Here is a 21,803-nt window from a genome sequence, read left to right as displayed (position 1 = left end):
AAAAAAAATCATATATATTGTATACCTCTGTAAAACACTTTGGAAGGTATATTTTTATTTTTTATTAACTGCCATCCTCTCATTCACAATGTACATTTAGCTGAATTGTTGTCAATGCTATTAAGTAGAGTGCTTTACACATTTCATCATGCGGGTTGTGTGTGCTTGCTGCTCTGGGATGCGGTTGCAGTATCTTGCCTTCGCATGTGGGGGTTGTTGACGAACACCGCAGAGAATGTCTCAGAAGAGCCTGCAGAAGTGTTCCAGCGTGCAACTCCCATCGGAAGCGCGGCCAATCCCGATTCTGCCGTAATAATGAATGCTGAGCACAGACCAACGTGACCTATGCTTGATCACTGTTGGGGTTTGTTGGCACTGTTCAAAAATGCTCTGACCATGTTAGGTCGCCTGTTTGTGATTCAGGGGTGTTACATGTAATCACTTGTATGCATTTCAATGATGTTGGACTAGAGGCAGGCAGGGGTCTGGATGCCCATCCAAAATTTCACAGCCATCTGTTGATGTGCTGTTGTACTTCGATTCATACTGGTTTCTAGAGTCTACAACCCCCTTAGAGACATTAAAAAGCAGCCTTTATTTAATAAAAACAAACCACAAACAATTGTTATTAAAAAAAAAAAAACCTAAAAGATTTAGCACCAGAAATAGATTTTATTTCAGCATTTTTGCTCTATGTTTTATGTGTGCTATATTTATCGTGACATATTCATGCTTTTTTTTGGTGGCAATATTATGCTTCAGAAGCAACTGCTATCAAGGTAACGAAGGGAACTTTAAAAAAAAAAAAAAAAAAAGGGTCAGAAACATGCAAGCAGGGAAACGGGATCATGACAGTAGAATTGGTAATTGGTTGGTTTCCTGGCACAGACTCTATATTTAATCATAATCCACATACTGTATATTGGACAGGATTCCATCCGATGATGAAACCCAAAAGCAAACCCTTGACTGATGCTCCAGTATCATAGAATCTAGACTTCATCATGTTTGATCATAATCCTTAGTTGTTGATAAAAAAATGATGCACTCTGTGTATCATCTCAATGGTCACTATGGTCTTCTGCAATGATCATTCTAATCTAATGAACCAGAACCAGAACCAGAACCAACATCAAGTCTTGCCACATACTTATTCCAAATATAAACTATTCTTGCTGAATGAATTTTATTCATTTATTAAAGTTATCACATCAGTTGTTATCACCGGAATGATTTAAACTTTGATCAACCTATTGAAAGTTGAAATGACCAAAAAGTGCTTTCTGGAGCTAACCTTTCAAGATATGTCCAATCAGAATGCAAACTGCCACGATGCTGGGGATAAAAGCAGCAGTTTGACATTTTAGGGCGTGCAATCACCGCCTTTCTAGAGGATTCATATATGTCACTTTAGATTGATGCTAGTGTTCAATGATGGCTGCTTGTAAGCTTAGAAAAGATGCTGGAACCATTTTAACCGGGCTCCTATATATATATATATATATATATATATATATATATATATATATATGTGTGTGGTCAGTCATGGTTTGGCCTTTGGTTGAGATGCCACTTTCAAGTAAAGGCACTGAAATGCAGCAGCGAAGTTAGTTATTGCAAACAGTCAATGTTACACTTTAACCTTGGTGTCACGTCACTTGTTGATGGATAAATGGCACATTGTTGGATGGATTTTTTTTTTTCCTCCTATTCATTCTTTGTTTACAACCTTGAAGAGAGACTGGGTGCCATTTCATACTGTATCATCCAATTCTCACACTACTGAATGTTTTTTTATTCTACTTTTCTTTCGCACCTTTTGTAGCAGCTTCTCACTGCAGAGTCAATATACAAACAACATATACTATTGCGCTTCGCGCTGGTGTGTTTGCTTTTAATATGTACTAGTATGTGTGGAATTAGTGTTAAGATTGTGCGTGTGTGTTTGTTTCTGCTGTTTTTGTGGCTGGTAATATGTTTCATGACTGTGACAATAGATGTGTATGATTTTGATTGATCATAGATTTCTTCAGTGTAATTATATGACGTCCGTATGAGATGCAAACGTAAAATCAGACGGGAAATGGCTGCAGCTTACACATGATCTTAATGAGGAAAACGCTTTAGAATGGATGGATGGACTTTCAATTTTCCACTATACACTTCCCATATTGTATATAATATATATAATGATAATATTGTTTATGCACGATTGTGTATGTCATGATTGAAAACGAGTTTGTATAGGATTGTTGCATCATTATTATTATTGCTATGTTGAACAAAAAAAAAAAAGAAAGTGGTCAGACCAATATGAACAATATGAATTCACATGTATAACGAAAAGCATGGTGTTCCACAGGGTTAAATTCTAGGGCCTCTGCTGTTTTCATTGTTATCTGCTCAACCCTGGGTTCCATCTTAAGAAAATAGTGGAGGTTGTTTTAAAGTGAAATAGAAACATAAAGTTAAGTGATGGCAGTCATTGACTTTGAAAAAATATAGATTTTATTTTTCAATAAAAAAGCGTTCAGTGAATGTGCAAGGGAAACTGGTGGGGTTCAGTACCTCCAACAAGGTTAAAAACCACTGCTTTAAGGACTGACGACTATTCCTACCATCACAGGCGAGACACACAGTGATTGTATTTGTAGAGTTCAAGGTCCCAAATGAAAACCAACATTGTCACTTGCAAATGTATCTCTATGTCCCATGCTAACAGTATACTGTAAAATGCAGCACATCAGGCAAAGTCAAAGTGCTGAGTCTCAGAAAACCTGCTTTGCCTTTTTCTGCTTACGGTCACACTTTATCTGCACGCAATATTTACTCAGGAGTCAGGACGCAGGCCTTCAACTTGTAGACAAGAGAATGCTCATTTCTGATTTCTGCTGGATGCGCTTGATTAAAATCACTCACCTATTTAAAGAACGGTGAGGTTGTCTTTAATGATGAATGGGAGTCGTGCAAACAGGAGGTGTGGGATATGCAAATGAGTTCTTCTGCATAGTGGTGTGAGGTCCCCAGATATCACATGGGAAGACGCTTCATATGTTGGATAAAGAAGAAAGGGGCTTCCTTGGGGTTGGTGCTCATACAAGCATGGTTCAAGGGAATTAGCTTGCCAACTGGCGCAGGCACTTCTACTAAGAGAGACTTCAAAATTAGGCCTTTCAATGTACAACTGTATCATCAGGTATTGCTTTTAAGCAGAAAGCAGTTTTAATATCAAATAATAATGTGATGTCTTTGGGGCTTCATGCATCATTTGGTGCTAAATGAGAGATCATAATGCGAACATTTAGGAATACCTCAAATAACAGCATATCTATGTTGCCCGAGTTTAATTCATTCAGTGACTACAATTTGAACTTAAAACATCTCAAATCATCTTTCCGTATTGAAAAAAAAAAGAAATAGATACTAAATACTAAATACAAAATACAGACGCTCCCCTACTTACGAACATTCGAGTTACGAACAACGGTACATACGAACATTTCTGCGCGTACAGTATGTCGAAAAATGTTCGGAAAGAAATGCTGTTAAGTTAGATTTTGTATTGCGCGTAGTGCTTCTTTCCGCCGCTAATACCGACGATTGGCGCTGTGAGAGCTCATTGGAGGCTGAGCAACGTGGCGAGGAGGAGGAGGAGGAAGAAAACGCCAGTCCCCATGAAGCAGGAAATAACTTTTGAAGCCGATTCCAGCGACGACGAAGAATCTCTCATGATGTAAAATCCTCCTCTTCCTCCTCCTCCATCATCTCCTTAAGCATCGAGTACATCTTCCAAAAGTAAGTTAAACTTCATTTTATTTATCTTAATACGTACATGTACATACTGTGTGTGTGTGTGTGTGTGTCTCGCTCTCTCTCTCTAACATACGTAGTACAGTACAGTACTGTACGTATTCTCTCCATTTTATTTATTTTTTTTTCAGTACAAACCAATGCAGGTTACTTGTACAAGCCTTAAACATACTTATATAAACCTTCAATATACTTATATAGGCTTTAAACATGAATTATAATACAAAATATAGCACTGAAGCAACTTACGAACAAATTCACCTTCCGAACGATCGTCCGGAACGTAACTCGTTCGTAAGGTGGGGAGCGTCTGTACTTGCAGTTCTGATTTTTATTTTATTTTATTACTCACCCACCAAACTTATATGGGATCCTCTTATCTGGTCAGTTATTGGATGTATATGCTGTACAGTACATACTTACAGCAGTTTGCAACCTTCTGAAAAATAAGAAAATGTCCCTGCATACATGGGAGGAGCGTAAATGTATCATCTGTGTAACAAGGTAGGCTACTGACTATGATTGACTGGTAGGTGTCAAACGGTCAAGATGAAAAAGAATCCAGATGGGGAAATGAGCTGAGTTGCTAAAACAGGCAGGAAAACTAAATGTTTTATGTACTGTACTGCACATGCTTATGCAGGGTACATGGACGCACAAATATCAAAGGAAATTGCACAGCAGAACAAAATATATTTGTACATGGCCGACTATGCCTTGCTTTAAATTCAAACTACTGCAGGGTCAGATACTGTACAGTGTTCCTGCAATGATTCATATTAAGGATGCTGAACTGGTCATTAACTTAAATATGTAAAAAATAAATTAAAAATGAAAGCATCTTTATGCATTTTGTTCGAGCAGGGGTTGCCAACCAGAGGCGGGTCAAGGGATTGTTGTCTTTGTTAGAACTGACAAATGTTAAGTTTGCTCTTTGCTCTCAAATCTTCATATGCACGATTTAAGCATGAATTTATGATTTAAGCACTGTGAATGAGGCCCAAAGAGATTGTGAGTGGGACATGGCTGTAACGTTTTCAGTCCAAAAAAGAAGACATCTGTGTGTGTGCGGGTGTGGATACTATATATATATATATATTTATAGTCTTTTATGATTTATTCATTTTCCTTCTCTGACTTAGCATGCCAAGGGCAGTTCTGAGGCATATGAGGGTGTTTTTCATTCAAAACGAAAAAACAAAACAAGCAACAAGACAACCGAAGTCTTCCGTCATTAGTATGTGACCTAAATGTTACCACAGTCGCTATGGACAGACACTATATGCAGCATAGCCTCCCATTTGCAATTCAATTCAGTTCAATTATATTTATACAGTGGCGAAGGACTACACTGCTTGTCCGGTGGTCCTTTACAGATGGAGTCGGTCTTGTAAAAACTCTTTGTATATTTAGGGCAGCAGCAAATCCTCCCCAGTGGCGAGTAAAGACTCCCTTGTTGACTGCTGATTCAAAGCTAAATATAATCCATACTATTGCAGGTACATTATGGCAGAAAATTGGCCACATATGCAGCAAGAAGAAGAGCAGCGCCACATTTTCAGGTAACAACTTTCTGTTTTACTGTGACATGCTTATGTTAAAACCCTACTTTGAAACTTGAGGTCACACATTCTGACAGGTGCATCCATCATCTAGAATCCAAGCACTGTTATAAATTGTGACCCTACTTGGAAACCTTAACTTGTAAAAACCCTTATTTGAGAACAAAAAATACACAATCAAACAACAATTGCTTCATTGATGTGTTTGTGTTTGCAACTGTCCATTTGACCGTGATTCTTCCAAGTTGAACGCTTCCCTCTACTAGCAGCTGCCATTAATATTTCATGCCTCACTTTTTACAGCAGCCTATTTGTCTTATGTCGTGGAACTGCAGACACTCTCATATTTGAAATATTTTCAATGCTGGCGACACAATACATCAAGAAAAGCTGGCCTTCAACGAGACCATTTGAATCTTACATTTCACTGGCTAGTCCTACTTTGCATACACAAAGGGGGTGCATGTAAACACGGTGTTAGTATAGTGCAACCCCCTTTACCAATCATACATTTGCTCGATTGTAACACAATAAATGTATAGTGCATTGTATCTAAAGAATGGTGTTGCAGTTGCTATAATGTAGGGGTGAAAGGCGATTAAAAAATTTAATTGAAATTAATCGCATTACTTCAACAATTAACTCACGATTAATCACACTTTTTATATCTGTTCTAAATGTACAATAAAATATTTTTTTTCTAAGTTTTTATACTCTTGTTAACATAAAAGTGGAAAAAATGTTAAACTAATAGAAATATGGCTGCACCTTTTAATTCCATTGATTGGACAGTTAGCATTAACATATTGATGGCTTACAAATTCAGCCTTGCAAATCTAAAATTCGACAAACTATCTACAGACGCTCCCCTACTTACGAACATTCGAGTTACGAACAACGGTACACACGAACATGTCTGCGCGTACAGTATGTCGAAAAATGTTCGGAAAGAGATGCTGTAAGTTAGATTTTGTATGCGCGCCTTTTTCCGAGTAGTGCTTCTTTCCGCCGCTAATACCGACGCTTGGCGCTGTGAGAGCTCACCCAGCATTGGAGGCTCAGCAACGTGTCGAGGAGGAAGAGGAAGAAACGCCTGTCCCCATGAAGGAGGAAGTAACTTTTAAAGCGCATTCCAGCGACGACGAAGACCCTCTCATGATATAAGATCCTCCTCTTCCTCCTCCTCCATCATCTCCTTAAGCATCGAGTACATCTTCCAAAAGTAAGTTAAACTTCATTTTATTTATCTTATTAAGTACATGTACATACTGTGTGTGTCTCTCGCTCTCTCTCTCTAACATACGTAGTACAGTACAGTACTGTACGTACTCTCTCCATTTTATTAAATGTTTTTTTCAGTACAAACCAATACAGGTTACTTATACAAGCCTTAAACATACTTATATAAACCTTCAATATACTTATATAGGCTTTAAACATAAATTCTAATACAAAATATAGCACTGAAGCAACTTACGAACGAATTCACCTTACGAACGATCGTCCGGAACGTAACTCGTTCGTAAGTTGGGGAGCGTCTGTATCTATCTATCTACTGTATCATGACGTTAGCGCCTGGACTATTATGGCACATGACACGTAAGACTGTTTCAAATGGAATCGCAGCCAAAAGACTTGTGATGACAAAATATTTTAGCTGGAAGTCTTAACAGATATGACTGCATGCTCCTACACAAGTTCGATTTGGTTCTGCCCCATAGCTTTCAGTGTGCTCTTTGGCAAACCGGTCTAGGTTTAACCCTGTCTCTTTCCCAAAGTCAGTGACTTTAATGAGAAGTGCCTCGTGAGGATAAGCAGTACAGAAAATGGATGGATGGATGGGAGTGCTATAAAAAAAAAAGGATGGATGGAAATATTTATTGAGTATGAAATACAGTACAGTGTCACTTCAAGAAGGGAAACACGAGTAGTCACATACAGTATGATGTGACTACTACTATGATGTGTATTGTGATTATTAGAGTGCATGTGGGACCTGCATCAGCAATAATGCTTTACGACTCCAACCAAATTAGCCGAGATTACTTCTACTTGTTGATTACATCTCTTAAAATCTCAGGGGTCATTGTCATAGAGGAAAACACATTTCCCATCAAGATATTCATCAATTAACACATGTCAGCATAACATTACAGTAGCATTACAAAACCGCCAGAGACTTTTACTGACAACAAACTGCATACTAATCAATTCTCTGTATGTACGAATACAAAGACAACACTGTGGCATTACAATGTGTACCATCTACAGATGAAAGCCTAAAGTTGCACATGTAATCAGAAGTTTCTTTATTTGACAAACCCCAGCCTCCCATGTTCATTCTCTGTATCACCCACATCTAATCACACATCATATAAAGTCGAACTTCACTTCTGGCTTCCAACACAGCTCAAGGCTGTAATACACAACACTGCCTTGAAGCAGTGGCATTATAACATAACAGCATTTTATATGTAAATGCTAGAAGTGAGAGTTATTGTAATCAAAATAGACCTTTAATATTTTATAAGTTGTGGGTGGAAGTAGGAATACAAACTGTGGTTGCAGCACTCAACCTCATTGTTTAATGTCTGCCGTGACTATTTTGCTGCAGCGGTGTGCACATTATAAGCCACTGACTTACCTTTGGTTCCACATAATTGTCAGTTACCCTCTCCTGAATTAGCATGTTTATTGCTTACTGTTGACTGGTCACACGTGTTTGCATATTAAGACTTCAGTCTATACTGTTTGGTTTGAAGTTGCACAATTGGCTATCCATGACGCTCTCCTTGCTTTAAGCGTAACAATTGTTCTTCCCTGAATTCAAAGCCTGATATTACGAACTGTTCATTTTCCACATATTGTTCTCCAGGCCTAATTACAACAATTTTAATTAGCTTTCATTAATTAGCACTTGGAGTCTGATTGTAATAGAAATGTGTTTGCATTCAAACATTTGCTTGTTGATTGGAAAGTTTCTTGGGGACAAGCAAGCAAACAGTTGATTAGGCAGAAATGGAACTTTTTCAGCAATAACTTAAGAAGTTTTGTTCAATCGTCTGTTTGCCAACATTTAAAGAGAAAACCTGTAAAATTCAGATGCTGGTCAGTCTCAGCAGTTATTCATAAATCTCAACCCAACTAAAAGAAAAAAGAAGCATTGCTGTAGCTATTTGGTGAGCTTTCACTTCTCTCAAAGTCTTGGCTCCAAGACACTTAATGGCACGGCCACTTACAACCAACGTTAAAGTGTTGCTTTCCTGACTGCTTTCCAATAATAACCGCTCCATTCGACTCAAATGGGGTGGCTACGTCAGTGAGTGGAATTAAGAGTGCAGGAAGCTGAATGCTGTTCGACTGTGAACTCACACTGCGGGCATCATTTACTGTTAGAGTTCTGACTGTTTACACCATGACCTCACAAAAATCTAGCTTTCTTCTTGGATTTTTTTCTTAAGAAAATGCAGAAGGAAACATTATCCTCTGTAAGCCGTAGAGTCTGAACTACCTTCTGTGTTTGCTTTGCTGATTGTTCAGCCGCTCCTGGATTTGCTCCCTTCGTGGCTCCAATCTATCATCTTGATTGACCCCAGAAACAGAATCTACTTGCTGCTAATAAAATGGCCTAAGCCATGATGAGACTGTAGAGAAATAACAGAGGATCAGCTGCTACCTGTGTCTCCACAGGGCTGACCACTACAATCTTGTTACGGTTCAGGGACAACATGGATGTAACGGGAATTGGGAAAAGTGGGGCTGCTGACTGTAACCATAGTCGGCCTCTCTAACTACACCGCAGGGAAAGCCTGTCACACAACAATTGTACAATGCACACTCATTTGATTAGAGAATATCAATTTGGCAAAGCGTGCTGCACTGCTGCATGCCGGGCTTTCCAGCTGGCTGAGGGCATTTTCTCTTATTCGCTCCTGGTGATTGAAAGTAGACTAGACTTTAGACCAGCTAAGCAGGTCTAAGTTGTGGCGCAGGTAGTGTACCGTTATTTTGGTGTTTGATTTGGGTGCAGGCAGACAGATTCTACGCTCCCCTGATATCTGTGATGGATGTCATCGTATTTCATTAAGTCAAGTCAACTTTATTTATATAGCACCTTATCATGCAAAGAATCAACTCAAAGTCCATCCATCCATTTTCCTAACCGCTTTTCCTCACAAGGGTCGCAGTGGGCGCTGGAGCCTATCCCAGCTGACTTCGGGCAGTAGGCGGGGTACACCCTGAACTGGTTGCCAGCCAATCACAGGGCACACAGAGACAAACAGCCATACTCTCAATCACACCTATGGACAATTTGGAGCGTTCAATTAACCTGCCGTGCATGTCTTTGGAATGTGGGAGGAAACCGGAGTACCCGGAGAAAACCCACGCAAGCACGGGGAGAACATGCAAACTACACCCAGGAAGGCCGAAACCCGGACTCGATCTCACGTCCTCTGCACTGGGAGGCGGACGTGCTAACCAGTCAGCCACCGTGCCGCATTCAACTCAAAGTGTTTCACAAAAAAAACCATCATTTCCAACCACCCACTGGCCTCCTCCTTACCACCCACCCAACCTCTAGACACACAACCCAATAACCTCACACCCCATACATAAGTATGATTATCACATAAAAACAGAACTAAAAAATAAATGAATGCTAGCTAATAAATATGACAACAGATAGCAGTGCAATTAACAAAAATCAACCGGGTGAAATGGATAGCGCCCACCTTCGACACGTCACCAACGTAAATAAGTTTTACGTAATACAATCATCAACATAAAATTAAATTAAATCGATAAACAACCACAAAAAGTGTACTATTTTAATCAAGCATTATTATTATTATTATTAGTATTATTATTATTATTGTAAGTGGATGACTTTCTATTGAACCCCCAAAAAACTGAAGGGAATCTAAGATCACACATAACGGGATTAAGCATCATCTAATTTCTTTACGATTACTTCCAGCTATATGCCGAAACCTTTTTAATTTGTGAGACAAGTATATCACACACCCAGTTAATCACTCAGACATTCTGTCTAATAAACACAATCTTTTGAACAAGACCATCGTGATACCTCACCATTTGGATCACCGCTGACCTGCCAATTACCTTGTTTTCTTTATGTGCTCTGCCGCAGTGTGTTCCTTTCCTTCACACGGATGTTGAAATATGACATTGGAGAAGGAGGGGGGGGGGGGGGGGTGTTGGAGATGCTGGCAAATCCCCTAGGTATCAAAAATTAGGTCATGTTATTGAGAGAAATGAAAAGGCTCGGCTGTACAATGCACTGTAGTAATTTATGCAGAATCTCAGCGCCTCTCTCCCCACAGACTTGGGTGTTCTATCTGAAGATCATTTTTTGGCAGAGCTGTGATACAGTTAATTAGAGCACAGGAACATTTCTTTCTCACAGTTAGTCACACAGGTATGAAACGCATTCACTTCTTAAGGGCTTAGTTCCTGAGACAATAATGTATTATTCATTAGGACTGCATCAGACGTCTTATTGTAAAATAAAAAGCAGTGACTACATAAAGTTGAGGTTATCGTTGCTTTTCTTTTTGTGATTTCGTAATATGGAGAACACCAGCAACTAAAGCGGAATACAAAAAGTTGTTCAGTGTTAGTTAATCATTTATTTATAGCTTTTTAGTAGACTCAAGCATGATAAAAAAAAAAAAAAAAAAAGGGGCAAGAAAAAGAGGCAAGTGAATAGCAACCAGAGAATAGTAGGGGGGGGGGGATGTGGACAAAGCGGATATTTATGACACAGGTGGAGTGGACCAAAGCTGTATGTACCATGGCAAAGGTTATATTCTAGACTCTTCTGTTGTTTCCAATGGCCTGTAAGTAACATGACATTTCGGAAGGCATACAGATTTACTACTTCACAAAACAAGATACAGTCTCTCTATTTACATTGTCTAGGACTGCAAAGGACAGTCATAGGGTCAAGCAGCCAATTTCTAGTTCACAATGGATCTCTTCTCTACTTTTTGGTCACCTGGCAGGCAGACACACTATCTTAAGATGAAAACATTGCAGCAAGGGAGACAATTTCCTTGCAAACTGTCCAAGTCTTTGGTGAAAGATGTGTACTTTCGTTCCTGTCAGAAGGGGTTTGAGCTGCACACTTTAGTGTGTAATGCCGTCTGCAGAATCATGCATTTGAAATATTTCTCAACTTCACAATACACAGTGAAAACTCTAAGGTGAGGATAATCCATTGCGGGATGCAGAAATCCCCTGTTCACTAGTCAAACGGTTAGCATCAAAGATAGATTCAGTAATGTGATTTTTTTAATTCAGCAATTTTGAAGATACCTTTTGTATATATGTATACAGACGCTCCCCACCTTACGAACGAGTTACGTTCCGGACGATCGTTCGTAAGGTGAATTTGTTCGTAAGTTGCTTCAGTGCTATATTTTGTATTATAATTTATGTTTAAAGCCTATATAAGTATATTGAAGGTTTATATAAGTATGTTTAAGGCTTGTACAAGTAACCTGCATTGGTTTGTACTGAAAAAAACTTAATAAAATGGAGAGAATACGTACAGTACTGTACTGTACTATGTATGTTAGAGAGAGAGCGCGAGAGACACACACAGTATGTACATGTACGTAATAAGATAAATAAAATGAAGTTTAACTTACTCTTGGAAGATGTACTCGATGCTAAAGGAGATGATGGAGGAGGAGGAAGAGGAGGATTTTATATCATGAGAGATTCTTCGTTGTCGCTGGAATCGGCTTCAAAAGTTATTTCCTCCTTCATGGGGACCGGCGTTTTCTTCCTCCTCCTCCTCGACACGTTGCTGAGCCTCCAATGAGCTCTCACAGCGCCAAGCGTCGGTATTAGCGGCGGAAAGAAGCACTACGCGCAATACAAAATCTAACTTACAGCATCTCTTTCCGAACATTTTTCGACATACTGTACGCGCAGAAATGTTCGTATGTACCGTTGTTCGTAACTCGAATGTTCGTAAGTAGGGGAGCGTCTGTATATAGGTTACGAAAATCCGCACTTTAGCCTTTTTTGCCCAAGTTGAAAAATATGAACTTTCTTTGCGCTTTGCCCCGTGGCAGCCAATCGGCTTCAAGTACGGGCTACGTCACACACACAGCTTCCTGTCTGTGGTCAAGCTGAGCCCAACAACACGGCCAGCCGGGATCAAACGGTGAACAAGGAAGTAGCATACGGAGTGCTGTTAAGCGTATTTACTTGCTGTTGAACTGGACCGAGGTAGCAATAGTGTTTAACATGCATTAGCTTAAGCTATTTAGCGCTAACACCGACTGCCAGATTAAATGGAAGTAAACACGTACCTAAAAAAGAGAAAAAGAAAATGGCGTTGCTGGATAAAATAGTGCCCTGGCTGTATAGTGCCAGGAAAGAAGTACTTGGCGGTGTTCTCTTTTCTACGCGGTGATACGCTAGCAAAGGAAGGGTTTCAGAACGCCTCCCCCGCTGTTGGTGTGAATGTAGCTTTACTATGACATCACTGTGGCTTCGCTAAAGCATTGACGTCTCTGATGAACTCACAAACCTGCAACTTTATTCCTTATTTAAAAGAGATTGATGGCATAACATTGGTTATGTTATGAGCATGTGTTGCACCACACAAACACGACTGTTACACACATTTTGGAGGTCTTACTTACTGTAGATGTACAGTAGCACTACTCCCGCGTAACTCAATTCCCTCAGGCAAAACATGTGTTCCGAGCCAGCCAGCCCTGAAATTGCTCAAGATCTGCACAGACAAAGAATGGAAAAAGCAAATCCACGACTGGGTGACGTAGTCCAACAGGTTCAGTGAATGATAGATGATTGTGCTCATGCACTTTTGCAGTGAAAGCAGTTGCTTTGCATCTCAACATTTCAATCTGTATCAGGTCAGGAGATGTTTGATATCACCCAAAAGTAATAACGTCCCTTTTTCTTTCTTACTTTTACATCAAAGCACATATTTGACATTAGAAAAGAAATATAAAGTCAGAAAAGGTATATTTTGAAATAACAATGGTCTCTAAACTAAATTAAGATTCATACAAACGCGGCAAGAGAAGAGTACTTTAACATTTAAAAATAATGACTTCAAGTCTCAGCAGATTCAATTTAAACAATTGTCTTTAAACAATCTTAGCAACAAAGAAGAAAAAGCATATTGTGTTCAGTGCTGCCATGTCTATTTCTCTCTTTTCCCACAAACAGCAAAAGATTCCAGGAAGCAGCCCTATAAAGCAGCATGGCGACTGTTGGCCCCTCTTTAGAAGCCGACGGTTAGATTTGAAGCTCAAGGACATCTCTGTGGTAGTCTGTGATCCAGGCGAGCCCGCCTTACATTCCCAGATCACAGTCTCAAAAACTGCAGGAACTCCAAACAACAGCCACCTGCTGAAGAACAGTCAAATACACTGTTCTTTGTTTGGGTCAAAATGATTTTGATACGTTCAAAGTGCATGGAGTTGATACTCAATGCATTCCTGTTTTTCATACAGTATTGCAGCCTTTAACAGGTTAAAGTTCTTTTTTTTTTATATATAAAATTGGTAATTTTTTATTTAAATATTATGTTGTTTCATAGCAACCTTCTAAAGTCCCTTTAAAGTAAAAATGTGCCTTCTAAATTTGACGCACGTCAGAGATGATTGTTGGTAGGCAATGTGCAATTTGAATGATTGAAATATTTATATATTATATTAAATATAATATATTAATATATTCAAATATAGTGATGGGCGAGTACTGATGCTAGGTATCGGTATTGGGTCACACCCAGCCTCATTTCAAGGTATCGGTGTTCGCGACAGTGGCTGATACCTGTATTGAATGCCCTCTGGAAATTAGAATTTTTATGGGAAAATAATACTTACAGGTCTTTCATTAAAATGAGCTGTTATATTTTTTGGGGGGGGAGGAGGAGGGGGGGTTCTTTCATGCATCAAAAGTACTAGTGGTATTGGTACTCCATATTGGTGACTATAATTGAGTACTCATACTGGTATCATTCTGAAAAAAGTTCTTTGCAACTATGTTCATACAGTATAATACTCATATATTTCATACAGTAGATTTACAATACTCATATATTTAGAAGCTAATCTCTGAAGTCCAGGGTCTTTATTTTTGTTTTTCCTCCATCCATTTTCTACTGCTAATCAAACAACTGGGAAATACTTTTATTGACAGTTGAATTAACAATACCTCTTATACACATACTAATTGACTGCAATTTCTGTTATATATAATTTCCTGTGAATCCAATTCTATCTCATTCTAAATTTCAGAAATAACTGTTAGATGTACTTTTTGGGCATTTCTATTTTTTTCTTCCAACACAGACAAAGTGAATCATCACCACCACATGACGTCTTGGGGTATAGTGGGAGATGAAATTCCTATTAGCTCTAATTAAGCCTCTCTTTTATCCTTGGCAATGACATGAAGATTAATGACACCCTCCCCTATTTTAAGCAAGGTTATTTAAATAGGCAATTTTACTTTCCTTACATATCATCGCACTAATGTTAGGCACATGACAAGTCAGCCTGCTTTTCTTTATATTCAACTTGCCTCAAGGTCATTTTTACAGTAACCTTTAAAGAGCATTTGTACAAAAATAAAGTTGGGGACTGAAGTGGCCTTTAATTGTGTGTTAGGGTATGTGCTGACTCAAAATATGAACAGCCAACCAGAGAGAACACTCAGAAGTATAGATTAACTGACAAAAGAAATGCGTGATAGTGTTCATTCTCAAATATACCTTCAAATATCATAAAATAAATCAATAAAATGAGAATCATAATAGTTAGTGCAAAATACAGTAATTAAAGTCACAGAGTGTTAGAAAGTAACACACTCCAAACATAAGAATGGAAGTCTCTGTTCTCTCATCCAAGTTCTCTTCTGAACTCTCATTCTGTTTCCTTTCCTGACCTTTGACCTCAATGTAATTATCTCAAAATTTCTACCTCCCAATGTTAATGTACACAAATGAAAATGCAGCAGAGAAGGCAGAGAGAGTGCCAGCCATCCTACAGTAGACAATAACATTTTCTTGTTAGATTACCCATCAGCCTGTTGGCACTGACCCACAACTCATTGAACCTGGAACCCTGCTGAAGAGCAGCCAAAGCGCTAAGGGTGTTTATCTACAGAGAGCTGTTGTCTGGATATCATATCATCACCGGCCCTCAAATGAGTGTTCTCTGATTTACTTGTAATCTATTTGCCATGTCTCAATTCTTTGACCTTTTATCGTCCATATTTACAATGAAGAGGTGCTGATGTTCTGATTAGTGCCCGTGCATCTATTTCAGATTTCTACTGGGTCAATCTAGAATTTGAGAACAATTTTGGCATACAGATGTAAAAAAAAAAAAAACCTCAGAATTTAAGAAAAACAAGTAATAAATCATCATATATCGGTAACTTGATTTGTCCAGCTCAACTATCAATGGTATTTTGTTGGCGGAACACTGTGACAGATAGTCAAGCGCCTAAAAATAATATATATATATATATATATATATATATATATATATATATATATATATATATATATATATATATATATATATATATATATATATATATATATATATATATATATATATATATATATATAGTTTTGCTGATTAATTCTTTAAAATAATGAAGCTACACAAGCATGCTAATGTGTTTTTTTTTTTGCTCAAGTGTTAATGCTAGCTGTGTTAGCTGTGCACATTCTGGTCAAGAACAACTGTATAATGAAGAACACAAAACAATTGATGTTACGGCATCTGTTTCTGAGTTTGTATGAGTGACACAATCCATTAATACTCAAAACGTTGAAAAATATGACCAATATCAGAAAGGACTTACCTGAGGTCCACCTATGTTTACAACTATTAGCTTATGATAAGTCATTTCTGCCGAGTCATGTAGCTCACCTGTTTTCTGTTCAAGCAGTTTTGATAACAGCGTGTGTTCAGAGACACAACTTCATGATGAAAATATATCTGTTTTAAAACAAAGTGTTAGAGCACAGAGGGAGAGAGGGAGAGAGAGAGAGTGAGTGAGTGAGTGAGTGAGAGAGAGCGAGAGAGAGCGAGAGAGAGAGCACGTACGCACGCACGCACGCATGCACGCACGCACGCGCGCGCGGGACCGTTACTACACGTCGGGGAGGTGGGGACAAACGAACTGACTCGTCGTGTCCTCCACACGCGGGCAGTTTGAAAAAGCATCACGGACGGGAGGAGGAAATGACGACCGGTATTCACTGGAACTTACTCGGAGCGGAAGTTTGAGCTGAGCGTCCAGCAGCATGCTACGCGCTGTAGCTTCTTGCTAGCTAGCCCGCTAGCCTACAACCATAATGTGAGTGACACCTTCCAAACAAATCTTCCTCCCACCAATTCAGTATTTAAACATCATACACAACATATACACGGTTAAACTTGTGACTGGGATAAAAGTTAATTTGGCAGTTGATGTCACACATCGTCATCCTCATTGGATGACTATCTATCTATCTATCTATCTATCTATCTATCTATCTATCTATCTATCTATCTATCTATCTATCTATCTATCTATCTATCTATCTATCTATCTCGAGTGACAGTTCGAAAAACAGCATATGTCAATCAATCAAGCCAATCAATCAACCAATAGCCTACATACTTTTTCATTACACAAGGATTTTTGCTATTTGTAGGCTGCCCGGGTCCCTATCACCCCCGCAAATAGCAGGGGCACATTGTATAGAATATATATTGTGGTGATATTTATTTGTATTTTGTCTTCATGAGCATACTCTGTATTGGAGTAATCCAAATTAATCAAGTTACATTACTTTAATATTATGGTACTTGGATTACGTTACGAACTACATTTTTTAGCAGGTAACGTGTAACTGTAACGGAATACATTTTAACAGCAACCCTCTCAGCCCTGGTTATATTTGATCTGTAAATTGGTTTGTTGTTCAAGAGAGGGTAAAAAATTAAGTGGGTGCTGTTTTCTCTCAAATTTATCAGTTGAATCTATAATTTGCGTGGATTGTTTGGAACTTTATGGAGCGGACAAAAAAATGACGCCAATTCTGACCCTGCTATGCTGTTTTAGAGTCAAGTGCATTTACCATGAATTCCTCTGACAATAATATATTCATGAAAGGAAGATGAGTATATATAATACTGAAATCTGCAGACCCAACTACTCCGCTTATTTGTCAGTTTGCAAGAGTATCAATTGAAAAAGCCTTTTATATGGATGATGCAGCCATACATTTTATGTAAAAGCTATTATAACTGGCAACCATTATCTGCCACTGAACACACAGACAGCACTTTTGGAATTGTACCTTAGTGGATGACCCCTGACTCATCACTTGAGCAGTTTATCAAACAGACCTTTTTTGAGGCACTGCATCAAAAGCTCCTATGAGCGTTTTTGTATCTGTCGAAACTGTTGAAAAAAAAAAAGAGTCTGTTCTGTGGACAACTAATTTCGTGTTAAGTGTTCAGTCTAGGTATGCACGGCTATGTCACATTTACATTCATAATGGCATAACACAGCACTGTAGTAGCATTTGTGATGATAACGCTTCTCCAGTGTGCACTTTTATATTACCCAATGGAGTCGTTTTACTTTTCAAACTTATGCAAATCACATAGAGTATATGCTGAAAGAGAATATTATCTGGGAGGACAAGCAATCTAGTGTAATCTTTGAAAAGTCTTTCATATTAAACATGCATTGCCAAATACAGTCCTGGCACATTTATTGCAGTATTTTTCATGGGAACAATGACAGTTTTTGACAGTGCTGCCATATCAGCAACACAAAAAAATTCCCATTTGTGTAAGATAGCCTAGCCTATATGATGACAGAACACAGTCGAATATGTTGTATGTTGACAACAGGAAAAAAAAAAGTCATTAATTGTGGATGTCACAGTTGTTGACTACACGGCCATACCAAGTGTTGCACAGTCTTGACTTGGTAAATGAGAGATTATTATTATTATTATGTGTGAACGTGTTCTTGCACTCACAGAACGGCAACAAGTTTCTTCCCTTACAGGTATGGGATTGATGTGGTAGTCCACAAACAAGAAAAAAAGGCAGATAAAGAAGAAAGAATAAAACGTACCTGGTAGGGGTGTGCCAAAAAAATAGATTCTCATAAGAATCGCGATTCTCATTTAGTACGATTCAGAATCGATTTTAAATGTCTCAAAATTGATTTTATTTAAATTATTTTATACTGTCTTCCCTTTGTTTGTGTGTGCCTTTATTGGGAGCGCTGTTTATGTTGTACCCGATTTGGCCACTTAGGGGCAGTGCGGTCTGATACGCTGTTAAGTTGTAGCCACATTAGAGAGTGGAAGGAAAAAGTCACGATCAAGCGACATGTTGGTAATGTGTTTTAGCAAATTTAGTTAATGTCAGGTTCAGATGTAGACATTTATCAAATAAAGAGAGAAGAAGCATCTGGTTCCAAATTTATTACTCATGAGGACTCATGAGGAAGAGAAAACTGCAGCCTTAGTTTGATCGGTACAGAGTCTCTCTCTTCGTTCATCACTCAAATAGTCCCCTTATATGTACTAATCGGGGCATCTGATTACATGACAGAAAGAGAAAAACAACTCCTATCTCACTTCACACTCTCTAATGCGGCATGCAAGTCCAGGGACCCTGGCGTTGACGTGCGTCACGTCTTCTTATCAGTTGTCCCCACTCGGCAGCTGAGTCGTCCACTTGCAACTTCACCAAATACAATAACACTCCTTTGCAATACATAGCAATCCTAAACAGAAATTACTACACTATTACGTTGACTTGTGTTTCCCAAGAGGCAATTTACTTCAACACGGCAAATGTATAATAATCCTCCAAAATAATTCCTACAGTTAAAGACAGTTTTTTTTTGTCCTGATAGCCACAATATACTATATTATTTGATGTTTTTTATTTAAAGACTTTATCTGACAAACTAACAACTTTTAAAATATAGAGGGTAAGTAAGTAACCATCGAGTAGACGTGGCAATGTGCTGTTTAAAATATTGTCATTCCTGTTTGCGTTGTAGCCGAGATTTTGCATTTTCCTTTGCATTATATGTAGATGATGGCATCAGTGAAGCATTGTCTCCTGGGGGACAGATGGATTCTTGCTTACAAAGAACAAAGCCCATTTTAGGACAAACAGATTATAGGGTTTAGTGTAATCTGCATATAATGCATTCTATCCCCTTCTTTATTTCCACCATAATCCGCAACAATCCCATTTAATTTCATTGGCCAACAGATTACACTGTTTTTAAGAAATGTAATTATCTGGGTTTGACACAGCAGAATATATTACATATGTTTCGGTAATGAGTCATACATCATTGTTGCCATTTGTATGTATTAACATGCATGTTTTCCAAATAACGCGAGAATTTAATAAAATTGATAAAGTGAACAGAGCAGCAGGATGATATTCCAGTGTCATTCTTCTTATTCCAAGCAGAAAACAGAGCTATTAATGTCAATATTAAGACAGAAGTGCACAATGTGGTCTGATTAAACTATTAATTCCATCAGTCAGACGCGATCATTAGGCGTAGCATATTTTTGATTTACTGTCCGTGCAGTCTAATAGAGATGTGTCCCCCTCGTCATTTAATTCAATTTAATCCAGCCCGCTTTCCTTTACAAATGACACTCACCCTCTTTCCGTACAGTCTACACTTGACATCTTGTCTTTTCTCATAAAGGTTCTTGCAGAAACAATGATATAAAAGTTACAAATAGATAAATAATGTACAGTAGGGCCTTGCGATACGAATTTAATCCGTTCTGTGACCACGCTCGTAACTCAAAACACTCCTACTGTATCTCAGGTTTGTTTTTTAATGAGGGCTTTATAAACACTCACAGTAATGGCATACTTAAATAAAGTTCAAATAAACAGTTTTTGTCACGTTTGGCTTCAATTCAATGGACATTGTGCTGCTCCTTCTGGCGCGTACCTATCTGGGAGCACTATACAGACTAGTCAGTCATTTTTCATAAACGGTAAACAACATTTGGTTGTTTTAAATGCACAACATCTAATTGTATTTCGTTGATGTTTAATATGACTTAAGATGCTTCGCGTCACCGTGTAATAAATGGTAAATGGCTCAATGCCATTTTTTTAATGGATTTTCAATTTCTGGGTTCACTGCCATCTTGTACAGCACTCATATCTGAAATTTTTGCTTGAGAGTCAAAGCAAAAAAAATTAATAATTAAATGTTCAAATGATGGTTCATATCTTGAAATACTCATAAATGAGATTACTCGTATCTTCAGGCACCCTTCAATGGGGCTCTGTGTTTGTATTGTATTGTATTTGTAAAGTATTCACACTACTTGGAGTTCAGACGTAAAAAAAAAAAAAAGGGAATAAAAGGTTTTCCGAGTAATTTTTTGTCAGTTTTTAAAAACCTTTTTTTTGTCTGTTTCTGTATTTTTTTCAGTTTTTCTTAGTAATTTTTCCTCTTGTTTTTCTGAATATTTCCCACCGTTTTTCAAAATATTTTTTATGACAGAAAAAAAAATCAATAAAACAGAAAAAAATATTCAGAAAAACAGATATTTTTTTTTATATAACACAGAAAAAACAAAGCTCCCCCCCAAAAATAGTCAGAAAAACAGTTTATTTTTGTTTTTCGTTACCCCCCCCCCCCCAAATGAATGCAATACGCTTCCGTAAAATACAGACATGCAAACATGAATTAGGAATGAACCGCATTTGTAGCACACTGCAGCAAAATTGAACATTCCTAACAAAAATGTTGTTCGCCGCATTCATTCTAATCTATTGTACCGTTGTACAGAAGACTCATCTGTTGTGAAGAACACATTGCATATTCATGAAATTTGCCCTCTGCATTTAACCCATCACAGTAGTGCACATAAGGAACACATATTGTAACTGACAGACATTGTATGGAGCATGGGGGCGGCAGTTCAGAGTGTCTTGCTCAAGGACAGTATCCAGGGGGTGAATGTTGGAGGTGGATTGTTCATCGCTGCATTGCAATTCTGTCAGTCCACAGCTTTACTATAGGTCAGATGCTTTTTTACTAAGTGCTGTTGCTTGTCTGTCAATTATTTTTATTTAATATTATTCGTACTTGAGAATCAAACCACGCTTAGAGTTCACTTACTTGGTCCAAGACCACCTGTTTGGTTGATCGAACTGCTGCTGAAGTTAATAAATGCATTTAATAATAATAAAAAAAAAAGGGGCCAATAAACTGTACGGCTTAGACCTGCAAAAAAAAGTACAGTATTATTAATGGTCTAAAATGAAGGGGAGAATGACAATATATATAATAATAATTTTGGTCCAAAACCAATAATCATTTTTTAATTAT

General features: G+C 38.1%; 1 protein-coding gene and 1 long non-coding RNA gene across 6 annotated transcripts in view; one reads left to right on the top strand and one right to left on the bottom strand.

The window, feature by feature from the left end:
* LOC144048403 (uncharacterized) overlaps positions 1-16,460 on the bottom strand; it is a 30,046-nt gene extending 13,586 nt beyond the window's left edge. The window contains exons 1-3 of the long non-coding RNA XR_013293337.1: positions 16,331-16,460; positions 13,055-13,146; positions 10,497-10,612 (exon numbers count right to left, since the gene is read on the bottom strand). This is a non-coding gene — a long non-coding RNA (uncharacterized LOC144048403). The remainder of the gene's footprint in view (positions 1-10,496; positions 10,613-13,054; positions 13,147-16,330) is intronic.
* A 125-nt stretch (positions 16,461-16,585) lies between these two features.
* Positions 16,586-21,803, top strand: part of LOC144049383 (uncharacterized) — a 58,977-nt gene continuing 53,759 nt past the window's right edge. For all 5 annotated transcript variants that reach the window (XR_013293547.1, XM_077562275.1, XM_077562273.1 and 2 more), the window contains exon 1: positions 16,586-16,760. The gene's annotated coding sequence lies outside the window, so the exon portion shown is untranslated. The remainder of the gene's footprint in view (positions 16,761-21,803) is intronic.

The sequence above is a fragment of the Vanacampus margaritifer genome, chromosome 3 (assembly GCF_051991255.1).
Source record: "Vanacampus margaritifer isolate UIUO_Vmar chromosome 3, RoL_Vmar_1.0, whole genome shotgun sequence".
NCBI lineage: Eukaryota > Metazoa > Chordata > Actinopteri > Syngnathiformes > Syngnathidae > Vanacampus > Vanacampus margaritifer.
This window is presented reverse-complemented; position numbering and strand designations above follow the sequence as displayed.